Genomic DNA, 12,739 nt, shown 5'->3' with positions numbered 1-12,739 from the left:
CACAAAGAGGGAAAAAAAAACCCCAAACAAATAAATCATCAAAATAATATCAGTGGTGTTCACTATCATGTCATTTTAAACAACGTTGGTATCAGGCTGCAGTTTATCAGTCAGTGCATTCCTGTCTGACAAACTGGTAAACACTGGTTTCAGTGTCCATTATGTTTGCTTCTATAGAACCACATGCTGCATGTGACTTGCTTCACCCTGTCATGTGACTCATTGATATCACCTCATGTAAGATGCCTGCTCATAATGACCTACGTCATTTTTGAATGGACAACTACCACTAGGGGTTAAATACCCGGGACTCTACACCTTTTTGGTTTTACAACTGAAGAAGCTTCTTGGATGAGAGGTGAAATGTCTTCAAGAAACTTCAACAAGTCCAATTGCTTTATTTATAACCTCCTTAGACTACCATCACCTCGATGACCAAGAACCCACACAGTCTGACACCAAACTTATATCCTCCAAGATGCTTGGCCCCATAGGCGTTTAAACTGAAGATAAAGAAGAAAGGTGATTGAAAGTGGCATGTTCTTGATGCCAGACATGCTGGTCTGACTGCTGTTTGATTACCAGCTAATAATATTTAGCATCAGTGGCACCACCTTTCATTGCATAGCATAGCCGAAATAGCTCAGTTGGGAGAGCGTCAGACTGAAGATCTGAAGGTCCCTGGTTCAATCCCGGGTTTCGGCAATCTGTTTATTTTATGTTGAGGTGTTGTGAAGGTGATGATTGTCATCCATATTTTAGATGAAATTCTGCAACCATCTGACACCAAACTCTGTCCTCCAAGATGACAATGCTTTCCCTCACACAGGCTTCAATGTTCAAGGTCATGCTCGTGCTGGTGATTTTTAAAAGTTTTTTGTGGGCTAATATGACTGAAATTAATGAGAGTGGAGAACCCTGCAGTCAAGCGAGATTGAAGAAGTCAGTTGGATGAGTGACGAAACATTTCTCCCACTGAAAACACTACATCCAGAGGAACAGAATCAACTTTTTGGGATGTCCTCACCTGAATCAAGAAATTTGAGACACTGAATCAAAGATGTCAGCCCAATATTTTTTAACCTTGTCACAAAAAACAAAACTATGGCTTAACTTATCTTTAGCTAGGGAGCATTTCAAACAGATAGGAGAGACCTCAGGGTATAATTTATTTAACTTTTCTCTTGAGAAGTGTAGACGATGTAGAGATTTGAATTAAGTTAAGCACTGTCTTGCATTTATGGATTCTCCAAACCTTCTTCCCATTGAATATTAGTGATTGTAATACCTAACTCCTCTTCCCATTTAGACTTGATAAAGAACAAGTTCACAGGGCTCATTGACATTAGACTCTGATAGATGCAAAAAATACATTTCTCACTAAAAGGTGAAAGTTGGAGACATTTATCAAGAAAGGAATTGTTAAGACTCTCAAAGCTCTGTACGTATTTACTGACATAGTCTCTTATCTGCTGGTGTCTGAAAGTCTCTCCCTGGTAGTTTGTATATCTCTTGTAACTGCTTGATAATGGTGATAATGGCAAAGACACCCTCCCAGTATAGATTACTGATTGTACAAAGTCCTACCTGTTTCCAAAGTCAAAAAGTAGTGTCTAAAATAGATGGTTTAAAAGATGGATTGCCTGAAATGGGCATGATAGAGGATAAAGACATCAAATTAAAGTGTAGTTTAATCTGCTCAACAATACATATGGTGCTGTGTATCACCACATTGCCGTCATACATAGACTTGTCTGTGGGCAAGAGAGACACCGGTATAACTCCTATGCAACAAGGCTGACATGCTTCCTGCTCCAGTTGCAACCATGTAGGGGGATTAACACTGTCAGCTAGCCGGCATGTCATGAATTTTATATGTGAAGCCCAGTAATAGAACAATATTTTATCTTTGTACAGCACTTTGGCCAACATTTTGTTGTTATTAAATGTGCTATATAAATAAAGTAAAGTAAAGTGTGTTTTATTGTCCCACACCAGCATGACTGATTGGCTTGGTTGATTGCAATCTTATCTCTGATTGGAGTGTGTGGCACTATGGGTGCAGATTGTGGCCGAAATAGCTCAGTTGGGAGAGCGTCAGACTGAAGATCTGAAGGTCCCTGGTTCAATCCCGGGTTTCGGCAATTGTTAATGTTTACGTGAACCCTCAAATACTCCTTAGCAATGTGAGATTCCCTTTAACCCACTTTATCAAGCTGGTACGTGAGTATGAGCAAACAGCACATAAGAAGGCTCGTCTAGCACAGCATGAAAAGACTAAGACCAGGCAACAAATGTACTTTGACCCACTTGTTGTGTGTTGGAAACATTGTGGATGGAAGTTTCTGCCTTTCTCAGTAATGCAAAGGCGCCAACATCCAACATTAGTATGGAGGAGAGGAAGGCACTCACATCGCTTAGTAATGACAACCATATTATCATTCTTCTGGCAGTTGAAGGTAGGTGCATGGTTTTGCTAAACCAGAAAGACTATCATGAGAAAATGATATCACTGCTCAGTGACGAAAATATTTATGAGCCCAGAAAGCGGTTACAGGAAGAGGGTTATAGATTGTCTGAAGTAGTTAGAAAAAAGAATACTACATTAGACCTACACCAAGTCTCCCAACTTAGCTATTTGGGCAGGATACTACTATTATGCTCGTGTCACCTAATAGTACCTTAGTGGATTTGCAATAACCGTGACCTCAAGGTACTTTAATAAGGTAAAGACCTACAATATCAGAGAGAAACCCAACCATCAGATGACGCTTTATATGCAATCCGAGTATAAGCCTTTTCCAGTGTCCTCAGTTTTCAACAGCTAGAAGTTTGTTAGTTCTTTTCTATGAATTCAGCTGCCTAAGGATTTCTGCCACACCTGTGTTGTGTTATATGCCAAGCAGTAATTTAGGGTCAACATAAATGAAAGCATTGCCGAAACCCGGGATTGAACCAGGGACCTTCAGATCTTCAGTCTGACGCTCTCCCTACTGAGCTATTTCGGCTTTACACAGATATGAGTAGTGCAAGTGACAGTGAGATTTCCATCAGTAATGGGGGACATTTAAAAGCTGATCTGTACCTTAAACCAATGCATACCGTTCATTATTTAAGGTTTGACTCTCAACATCCACTGGAGCACAAACTGGGTATCATCAGGACGCTAAAATATAGAGCGAACACCATCCCCACAGACACAGCGGCCAGGGAAGCAGAAGAACATCACATCAAGAAGGCCCTGAGCAAATGTGGTTATCCCAGCTGGACGTTTGTCAAAGCTGGGAAGGCACCTAGAAAATGCTCCAAGGGATCCAGGACAGAAGAAAGACAATTGCAGCCTGAGCGAAAACCTTTAGTGATCCTTTATGTGTCAGGAGAATCGGAAAAGGCAAGATGCATTTTCTCTAAACACTGCATCTCTGTGTGGCTTTCAAACCCCAAACCCCATGTTGTGCCAAAAATTGGTCCACCTCAACGATCAGGTCCCTCAGCACAAACAGATTAATATAGTGTTAAGTGCCAGGAGGATTTCTTTTATTTATACATCAGAGAAACCAAACAACCTCTGGCTACGCGTCTGGCACAACACAGAAGAGCTAACTCTTCAGGCCAGGACACCTATGGGCCAGTGGCCACTCTTTCAATGATGAGGATGTACACACTAACCCTAACCCCAAACCTGGACAAGGAGGACTGCTGGTTTGAGCGGAGGTTTGAAAATGGTACTCATGGCAATTGAAACAATTGTCATTAATAAATGGTCTTTTATCAGTGGTTGTGGATCATGGTCATGGCAATTTCGGGTGGCTTACAACTGTCTGCACCTACAATGCAGTTTTGAAATCCTTTCCTAGGTGCATGGACCCCCACTGGCATCTTGAATGAGGTGATCTCAATGAGACACATGATAGGAGACACATGATTGGGTGAAGCAAGGTTTGCTGCTCTCCCAACTGAGCTATTTCAGCAGCGAAGCATCAGGCACAGAACATGTAGGCTGGATAAAGAAGTCACATCCAGCATGTTGGTCTATAGAAGCAAACATAAAGGGCACTGAAACCAGTGCTTACAGCAGGAATGCACTGACTGGTAAATTGCAGCCTGATACCACCATTGTTTAAAACGACATGATAGTAAACACCACTGATATTCCTTTGATAATTTATTTGTTATATTATATTATATTATATTATATTATATTATATTATATTATATTATATTATAATTAGTTATATTAGGCAATATACTAGTGCATTTGCGGTTTACAGTTTCAATTATGGGCTGATGTGCAGTAAAAGTTGGAAGAGTGCAAGAATTAAGTTTTTGTCTTCCTTATTTTTTTTAGGTGCTCTTGTAGTCATTAAATTGACAACAACAAAATCTAATGTGTTACCCCTGCCTTTTCTTTGTAGATCCTCTCAGTTGTTTTTGGTTCTGCTTTAATCTTCTGCTCTTAGTTGGTGTGAAACTGAAGCCTCCTCGACATAACTTGAGCTAATTTTAGGAAAATATGCTTTGGTTTATCAGCGATCTGAGGCAGCGGGGCTTGTACAGAGGAGAGGAATGTCACCGGCCCCACCCTCACATTCCCCTCTGCCAGACTGAAGCATCCAGTTTGGACCCCTGTGGGGGCATTTAAAAGACGTGTAAGATACAGTGAATCCCTCTCTAAACCCACAACACCGCTGCTGTCTTATCTCACCAGCTTCTTTATGCGCAGTAAATTGCATTCCTGTGGTGTTTGCAATGAAATCGGCATGACTTACTTCCAACACTGAAAAATGTTCATCTCCCTTGAGCTAATTAGTCTTACATAATCACTCAGCAGGAGCTACAGAAAGCAAAAATAAAAACTCCAAATGTACAAGTCTAAAGTAAAGCTCAAAGACGATTTACATCGTCACACATGTGGTGTTATTTAATGAGGATTTCTGCGCAGAGCCCGAAATATCCGCCGATGAGCTCATCGATCACACATCTGACAGATATACCAGAAAGATCATTCCCTCTGCAGGGTGATCGTTACAGCCTCTTATTCGCCATCTGATTTAAAGGGATCAAACGGATGACGTCGCCCTCTTTCGTCACTGATCCACAAATTTGCAGATCGTTTATACGTTAGATGTCTCACTCCTGTTGCCAAATCGACTGTGGCTGCTGCTTTTTGAACCTTTGTGTTATAATAATTAGATCGAGGCTGCCTATTGATCAGTAATCTGAGAAAATCACTAATCCAGTTTACCGCACTATGTTATTACTGAGACACTTTAATGTCATTAGATATCTGTTGTGCCGTTTGAATACATAAAGAAAGCCAAGCTAAAGTATTTTTATGATATAATAAAAAGATGTATTTAAATTGTGCTTGTTTTGCTTTTATTTTTTTATTCTTTTATTTTTACTTGTTTCATTTAATTTAAGTCATGTACATTCTATTTATTTACCCCATTTGTAATAGGTTTTGTTTAATAATACTGATATTAAAGAAATCCCCCACCTATTTTAAAATTGTTGTTGTTGTTTATTTGTTTGTTTTCAAATTCTGGTTCATATTGGTTCATATATTGGTCACACAATTGTACTTTTATCTCATTATAGTAATCTGCAGCCAAAATGATCAACTTTGTCAGTCTATTTTTTTGTGGATTCAGGCTTTTAGATGCCATTAAATATAGAGAGAGCAAGGAGCCATTGATTTCTCCTTTCTTTTTTAACTATGCATAATGTAAAAAAACAAACAAAGACACAAACAAAAAAAAAAACTAAATGCATTGTGCACAAGCATACTAATAATGGGTGAATCATCTCTCTTAAGATTTAGATATCAGGATCACATTGGATGAGATCACCATGTTACACGAGGTTAACTACAAATCGATTACTCCAGTGAATGACAACTTAAAACAATGCATTTCCTGAATAAAATGCAGTGTGAATGCTGATACGTGATCATTTCTTTTAGCTGAAATCCTGTAATTGCTGAAATATTTAACTGAAATACACCGAATCATTCACCTATAAGTCAAAGTGCAGACAGACGCTCACAGAGCAGTGAGTTACTGTGACACCTACGGAAAAGAAGCCAATCCTCTTTTGACACTGGTAAGACTAGAAAACTCACAAGACTTGGAGATTTCTTTTTTCATTATGTTCACATAACATCTTAAAAAATCTGCAACGTAAATGACTTTTCTGTTTCAGGTGTGGGCAGTGAATGTCATTAATAAAAGGAGGGACATAGAGTTTCAAGCCCAGATGCTCCTTAAACTGCCAAACCTCCTAAATTTCAGTGAGTCACATCTGACATACAATTGTTGACAGTTCAGCTATAGTCTTTCAATATATATGTTTAAAAGATCATTCTCATAACTTTATTCATAGAACACCCAGCAGGTAGAGCATAGCTTCAAACTGCTCACCGCACAGGATGTGGTGATAGGGGCAGTTCCCCACATCCTGCAGGGCTTCTGGGAGCTTCCTCCTCGCCTCTTCTTAAACATGGCCTAAGCATACTGTATGAGCATACTCTTCACCAGTGTCACAAAGGCCACTTTGGATCGAGTCTCCAAAACTATCACAGCAACGAAAGCCGGGCCGTCTTCTCTCACTCCATCCGTCTCACCACATTGCCGTCATACATAGACTTGTCTGTGGGCAAGAGAGACACCGGTAACTCCTATGCAAAAGGCTGACAAGCTTCCTGCTCCAGTTGCAACCATGTAGGGGGATTAACACTGTCAGCTAGCCGGCATGTCATGAATTTTAATGTGAAGCCCAGTAATAGAACATATTTATCTTTGTACAGCACTTTGGCCAACCTTTTGTTGTTATTAAATGTGCTATATAATAAAGTAAAGTAAAGTGTGTTTTATTGTCCCACACAAGCATGACTGATTGGCTTGGTTGATGCATCTTATCTCTTGATTGGAGTGTGTGGCACTATAGGCTGCGCTTGTGGCCGAAATAGCTCAGTTGGGAGAGGTCAGACTGAAGATCTGAAGTCCCTGGTTCAAGCCCGGGGTTTCGGCATTGTTAAGTTTACGTGAACCTCAATACTCCTTAGCATGTGTAGATTCCCTTTAACCCACTTTATCAAAGCTGGTACGTGAGTATGAGCAAACAGCACATAAGAAGGCTCGTCTAGCACAGCATGAAAGACTAAGACCAGGCAACAAATGTACTTTGACCCACTTGTTGTGTGTTGGAAACATTGTGGATGGAAGTTTCTGCCTTTCTCAGTAATGCAAAGGTGCCAACATCCAACTTAGTTTGGAGGAGAGGAAGCACTCACATCGCTTAGTAATGACAACCATATTATCATTCTTCTGGCGTTGAAGGTAGGTGCATGGTTTTGCTAAACCAGAAAGACTATCATGAAAAATGATATCACTGCTCATGACGAAAATATTTATGAGCCCAGAAAGCGGTTACAGGAAGAGGGTATTAGATTGTCTGAAGTAGTTAGAAAAAGATACTACATTAGACCTACACCCAAGTCTCCCAACTTGCTATTTGGGCAGGATACTACTATTATGCTCGTGTCACCTAATAGTACCTTAGTGGATTTGCAATAACCGTGACCTCAAGGTACTTTAATAAGGTAAAGACCTACAATATCAGAGAGAAACCCAACCATCAGATGACGCTTTATGCAATCCGAGTATAAGCTTTTCCAGTGTCCTCAGCTTTTCAACAGCTAGAAGTTTGTTGTTCTTTTCTATGAATTCAGCTGCCTAAGGATTTCTGCCACACCTGTGTTGTGTTATTGCCAAGCAGTAATTTAGGGTCAACATAAATGAAAGCATTGCCGAAACCCGGGATTGAACCAGGGACCTTCAGATCTTCGTCTGACGCTCTCCCTACTGAGCTATTTCGGCTTTACACAGATATGAGTAGTGCAAGTGACAGTGAGATTTCCATCCGTAATGGGGGACATTTAAAAGCTGATCTGTACCTTAACCCATGCTACCGTTCATTATTTAGGTTTGACTCTCAACATCCACTGGAGCACAAAACTGGGTATCATCAGGACGCTAAAATATAGAGCGAACACCATCCCCACAGACACAGCGGCCAGGGAAGCAGAAGAACTCACATCAAGAAGGCCCTGAGCAAATGTGGTTATCCCAGCTGGACGTTTGTCAAAGCTGGGAAGGCACCTAGAAAATGCTCCAAGGGATCCAGGACAGAAGAAAGACAATTGCAGCCTGAGCGAAAACCTTTGTGTCCTTTATGTGTCAGGAGAATCGGAAAAGGCAAGATGCATTTTCTCTAACACATCTCTCTGTGTGGCTTTCAAACCCCAACTCCCATGTTTTGCCAAAAATTGGTCCACCTCAACGATCAGGTCCCTCACACAAACAGATTAATATAGTGTTTAGTGCCAGGAGGATTTCTTTTATTTATACATCAGAGAAACCAAACAACCTCTGCTACGCATCTGGCACACACAGAAGAGCTAACTCTTCAGGCCAGGACACCTATGGCCATGGCCACTCTTTCATGATGAGGTACACACTAACCCTAACCCCAAACCTGGACAGGAGGACTGCTGGTTTGAGCGGAGGTTTGAAAATGGTACTCCTGGCAATTGAAAACAATGGTCATTAATAAATGGTCTTTTATCAGTGGTTGTGGTCATGGTCTGGCAATTTCGGGTGGCTTACAACTGTCTGCACCTACATGCAGTTTTGAAATCCTTTCCTAGGACATGGACCCCCACTGGCATCTTGGTGAGGTTGATCTCAATGAGACCATGATAGGAGACACCTGATTGGGTGAAGCAAGGTTTGCTGCTCTCCCAACTGAGCTATTTCAGCAGCAAAGCATCAGGCACAGAACATGTAGGCTGGATAAAGAAGTCACATCCAGCATTTGTTGGTCTATAGAAGCAAACATAAAGGGCACTGAAACCAGTGCTTACAGCAGGAATGCACTGACTGGTAATGCAGCCTGATTCTTACATTTGCACAAGTAGAGGTAAACAACTTTGAAGCAGATGTGCCTGTGCAAGTCAGACTTTTTCTTTTTGCAATTTAAAAGGAGCCATTCAGAATCTGATCATGGTCTTTACCGTATAAAAGTGAATTAAGGCCACAGTTGTTGCAAATCCACCAAGTTACTGCAAGTGATGCAAGTAAGGAGTTAGCCCACTGACTGTTTGTAGTCGGAGACACTATTATCACTGGTGTCTCATAGCCGTAATAGCTCAGCTGGGAGAGCGTCAAACTATAGATCTGAAGGTCTGTAGTTTAATCCTGGGTTTTAGTTGTTTTAAGTGGCATCACTGTCATTGATAAATTGAAGTTCTGATGCCAAACTCTATCCTCCAAAATGACAATGCTTTCACCCACAGACGCTGCTCACGTTTGGATTGTTCTGAGAGTATTGAACTGCTCTGCCATGCTTGTTCCGTTGGTGTTTAATAGGTTTGTGTTGGCTGTTTTCATCTTCCTTTAGCTCTCTGAGGACACGATAAATGTACCATAATTGGAGATCTATTAAATCACTTCAATGACTACATTTAAAATATATCAAGAAAGACAAAACAACTCACAAAATAAGCCATAAAACCACCACAAAAGTACTAAAACTAACAGTCAGTTCTTTCCATCTTTGCACTCTCCCCACCTTTACTGCACATCGGCACATAAATAAAACTGCAAAGTACTAATACATGAATATATTGCCTAATATAACTAATATATTGATGTCTTTATTTTCCTGGCACAAAGAGGGAAAAAAAACCCCCAAACAAATAAATCATCAAAATAATATCAGTGGTGTTCACTATCATGTCATTTTAAACAACGTTGGTATCAGGCTGCAGTTTATCAGTCAGTGCATTCCTGTCTGACAAACTGGTAAACACTGGTTTCAGTGTCCATTATGTTTGCTTCTATAGAACCACATGCTGCATGTGACTTGCTTCACCCTGTCATGTGACTCATTGATATCACCTCATGTAAGATGCCTGCTCATAATGACCTACGCCATTTTTGAATGGACAACTACCACTAGGGGTTAAATACCCGGGACTCTACACCTTTTTGGTTTTACAACTGAAGAAGCTTCTTGGATGAGAGGTGAAATGTCTTCAAGAAACTTCAACAAGTCCAATTGCTTTATTTATAACCTCCTTAGACTACCATCACCTCGATGACCAAGAACCCACACAGTCTGACACCAAACTTATATCCTCCAAGATGCTTGGCCCCATAAAGGCGTTTAAACTGAAGATAAAGAAGAAAGGTGATTGAAAGTGGCATGTTCTTGATGCCAGACATGCTGGTCTGACTGCTGTTTGATTACCAGCTAATAATATTTAGCATCAGTGGCACCACCTTTCATTGCACACCGTAGCCGAAATAGCTCAGTTGGGAGAGCGTCAGACTGAAGATCTGAAGGTCCCTGGTTCAATCCCGGGTTTCGGCAATCTGTTTGTTTTATGTTGAGGTGTTGTGAAGGTGATGATTGTCATCCAGATTTTAGATGAAATTCTGCAACCATCTGACACCAAACTCTGTCCTCCAAGATGACAATGCTTTCCCTCACACAGGCTTCAATGTTCAAGGTCATGCTCGTGCTGGTGATTTTTAAAAGTTTTTTTGTGGGCTAATATGACTGAAATTAATGAGAGTGGAGAACCCTGCAGTCAAGCGAGATTGAAGAAGTCAGTTGGATGAGTGACGAAACATTTCTCCCACTGAAAACACTACATCCAGAGGAACAGAATCAACTTTTTGGGATGTCCTCACCTGAATCAAGAAATTTGAGACACTGAATCAAAGATGTCAGCCCAATATTTTTTAACCTTGTCACAAAAAACAAAACTATGGCTTAACTTATCTTTAGCTAGGGAGCATTTCAAACAGATAGGAGAGACCTCAGGGTATAATTTATTTAACTTTTCTCTTGAGAAGTGTAGACGATGTAGAGATTTGAATTAAGTTAAGCACTGTCTTGCATTTATGGATTCTCCAAACCTTCTTCCCATTGAATATTAGTGATTGTAATACCTAACTCCTCTTCCCATTTAGACTTGATAAAGAACAAGTTCACAGGGCTCATTGACATTAGACTCTGATAGATGCAAAAAATACATTTCTCACTAAAAGGTGAAAGTTGGAGACATTTATCAAGAAAGGAATTGTTAAGACTCTCAAAGCTCTGTACGTATTTACTGACATAGTCTCTTATCTGCTGGTGTCTGAAAGTCTCTCCCTGGTAGTTTGTATATCTCTTGTAACTACTTGATAATGGTGATAATGGCAAAGACACCCTCCCAGTATAGATTACTGATTGTACAAAGTCCTACCTGTTTCCAAAGTCAAAATGTAGTGTCTAAAATAGATGGTTTAAAAGATGGATTGCCTGAAATGGGCATGATAGAGGATAAAGACATCAAATTAAAGTGTAGTTTAATCTGCTCAACAATACATAGGGTGCTATGTATTACCACATTGCCATCATACATAGACTTGTCTGTGGGCAAGAGAGACACCGGTATAACTCCTATGCAACAAGGCTGACATGCTTCCTGCTCCAGTTGCAACCATGTAGGGGGATTAACACTGTCAGCTAGCCGGCATGTCATGAATTTTATATGTGAAGCCCAGTAATAGAACAATATTTATCTTTGTACAGCACTTTGGCCAACATTTTGTTGTTATTAAATGTGCTATATAAATAAAGTAAAGTAAAGTGTGTTTTATTGTCCCACACAAGCATGACTGATTGGCTTGGTTGATTGCAATCTTATCTCTGATTGGAGTGTGTGGCACTATAGGCGCAGCTTGTGGCCGAAATAGCTCAGTTGGGAGAGCGTCAGACTGAAGATCTGAAGGTCCCTGGTTCAAGCCCGGGTTTCGGCAATTGTTAAGTTTACGTGAACCCTCAAATACTCCTTAGCAATGTGAGATTCCCTTTAACCCACTTTATCAAGCTGGTACGTGAGTATGAGCAAACAGCACATAAGAAGGCTCGTCTAGCACAGCATGAAAAGACTAAGACCAGGCAACAAATGTACTTTGACCCACTTGTTGTGTGTTGGAAACATTGTGGATGGAAGTTTCTGCCTTTCTCAGTAATGCAAAGGCGCCAACATCCAACATTAGTATGGAGGAGAGGAAGGCACTCACATCGCTTAGTAATGACAACCATATTATCATTCTTCTGGCAGTTGAAGGTAGGTGCATGGTTTTGCTAAACCAGAAAGACTATCATGAGAAAATGATATCACTGCTCAGTGACGAAAATATTTATGAGCCCAGAAAGCGGTTACAGGAAGAGGGTTATAGATTGTCTGAAGTAGTTAGAAAAAAGAATACTACATTAGGCCTACACCAAGTCTCCCAACTTAGCTATTTGGGCAGGGTACTACTATTATGCTCGTGTCACCTAATAGTACCTTAGTGGATTTGCAATAACCGTGACCTCAAGGTACTTTAATAAGGTAAAGACCTACAATATCAGAGAGAAACCCGACCATCAGATGACGCTTTATATGCAATCCGAGTATAAGGCTTTTCCAGTGTCCTCACTTTTCAACAGCTAGAAGTTTGTTAGTTCTTTTCTATGAATTCAGCTGCCTAAGGATTTCTGCCACACCTGTGTTGTGTTATATGCCAAGCAGTAATTTAGGGTCAACATAAATGAAAGCATTGCCGAAACCCGGGATTGAACCAGGGACCTTCAGATCTTCAGTCTGACGCTCTCCCTACTGAGCTATTTCGGC

General features: G+C 40.5%; 8 non-coding genes across 8 annotated transcripts; 5 read left to right on the top strand and 3 right to left on the bottom strand.

The window, feature by feature from the left end:
- The first annotated feature begins 632 nt into the window (after nucleotides 1–632).
- Nucleotides 633–705, top strand: trnaf-gaa. Its single transcript has one exon. It is a non-coding gene; the product is annotated as a tRNA-Phe (tRNA).
- A 1,366-nt stretch (nucleotides 706–2,071) lies between these two features.
- trnaf-gaa lies at nucleotides 2,072–2,144 on the top strand. Its single transcript has one exon. It is a non-coding gene; the product is annotated as a tRNA-Phe (tRNA).
- A 791-nt stretch (nucleotides 2,145–2,935) lies between these two features.
- trnaf-gaa lies at nucleotides 2,936–3,008 on the bottom strand. Its single transcript has one exon. It is a non-coding gene; the product is annotated as a tRNA-Phe (tRNA).
- A 3,952-nt stretch (nucleotides 3,009–6,960) lies between these two features.
- trnaf-gaa lies at nucleotides 6,961–7,032 on the top strand. Its single transcript has one exon. It is a non-coding gene; the product is annotated as a tRNA-Phe (tRNA).
- Nucleotides 7,033–7,808: 776 nt separating this feature from the next.
- On the bottom strand, nucleotides 7,809–7,880 carry trnaf-gaa. Its single transcript has one exon. It is a non-coding gene; the product is annotated as a tRNA-Phe (tRNA).
- Nucleotides 7,881–10,364: 2,484 nt separating this feature from the next.
- trnaf-gaa lies at nucleotides 10,365–10,437 on the top strand. The gene has a single exon. It is a non-coding gene; the product is annotated as a tRNA-Phe (tRNA).
- Nucleotides 10,438–11,803: 1,366 nt separating this feature from the next.
- On the top strand, nucleotides 11,804–11,876 carry trnaf-gaa. Its single transcript has one exon. It is a non-coding gene; the product is annotated as a tRNA-Phe (tRNA).
- A 790-nt stretch (nucleotides 11,877–12,666) lies between these two features.
- Nucleotides 12,667–12,739, bottom strand: trnaf-gaa. The gene has a single exon. It is a non-coding gene; the product is annotated as a tRNA-Phe (tRNA).

Source organism: Simochromis diagramma, unplaced genomic scaffold, assembly GCF_900408965.1.
Source record: "Simochromis diagramma unplaced genomic scaffold, fSimDia1.1 OVJJ01000685.1, whole genome shotgun sequence".
Taxonomy (NCBI): Eukaryota; Metazoa; Chordata; class Actinopteri; order Cichliformes; family Cichlidae; genus Simochromis; species Simochromis diagramma.
Note: the sequence above shows the minus strand (reverse complement) of the source record. Positions and strands in the feature narration are given on the sequence as shown.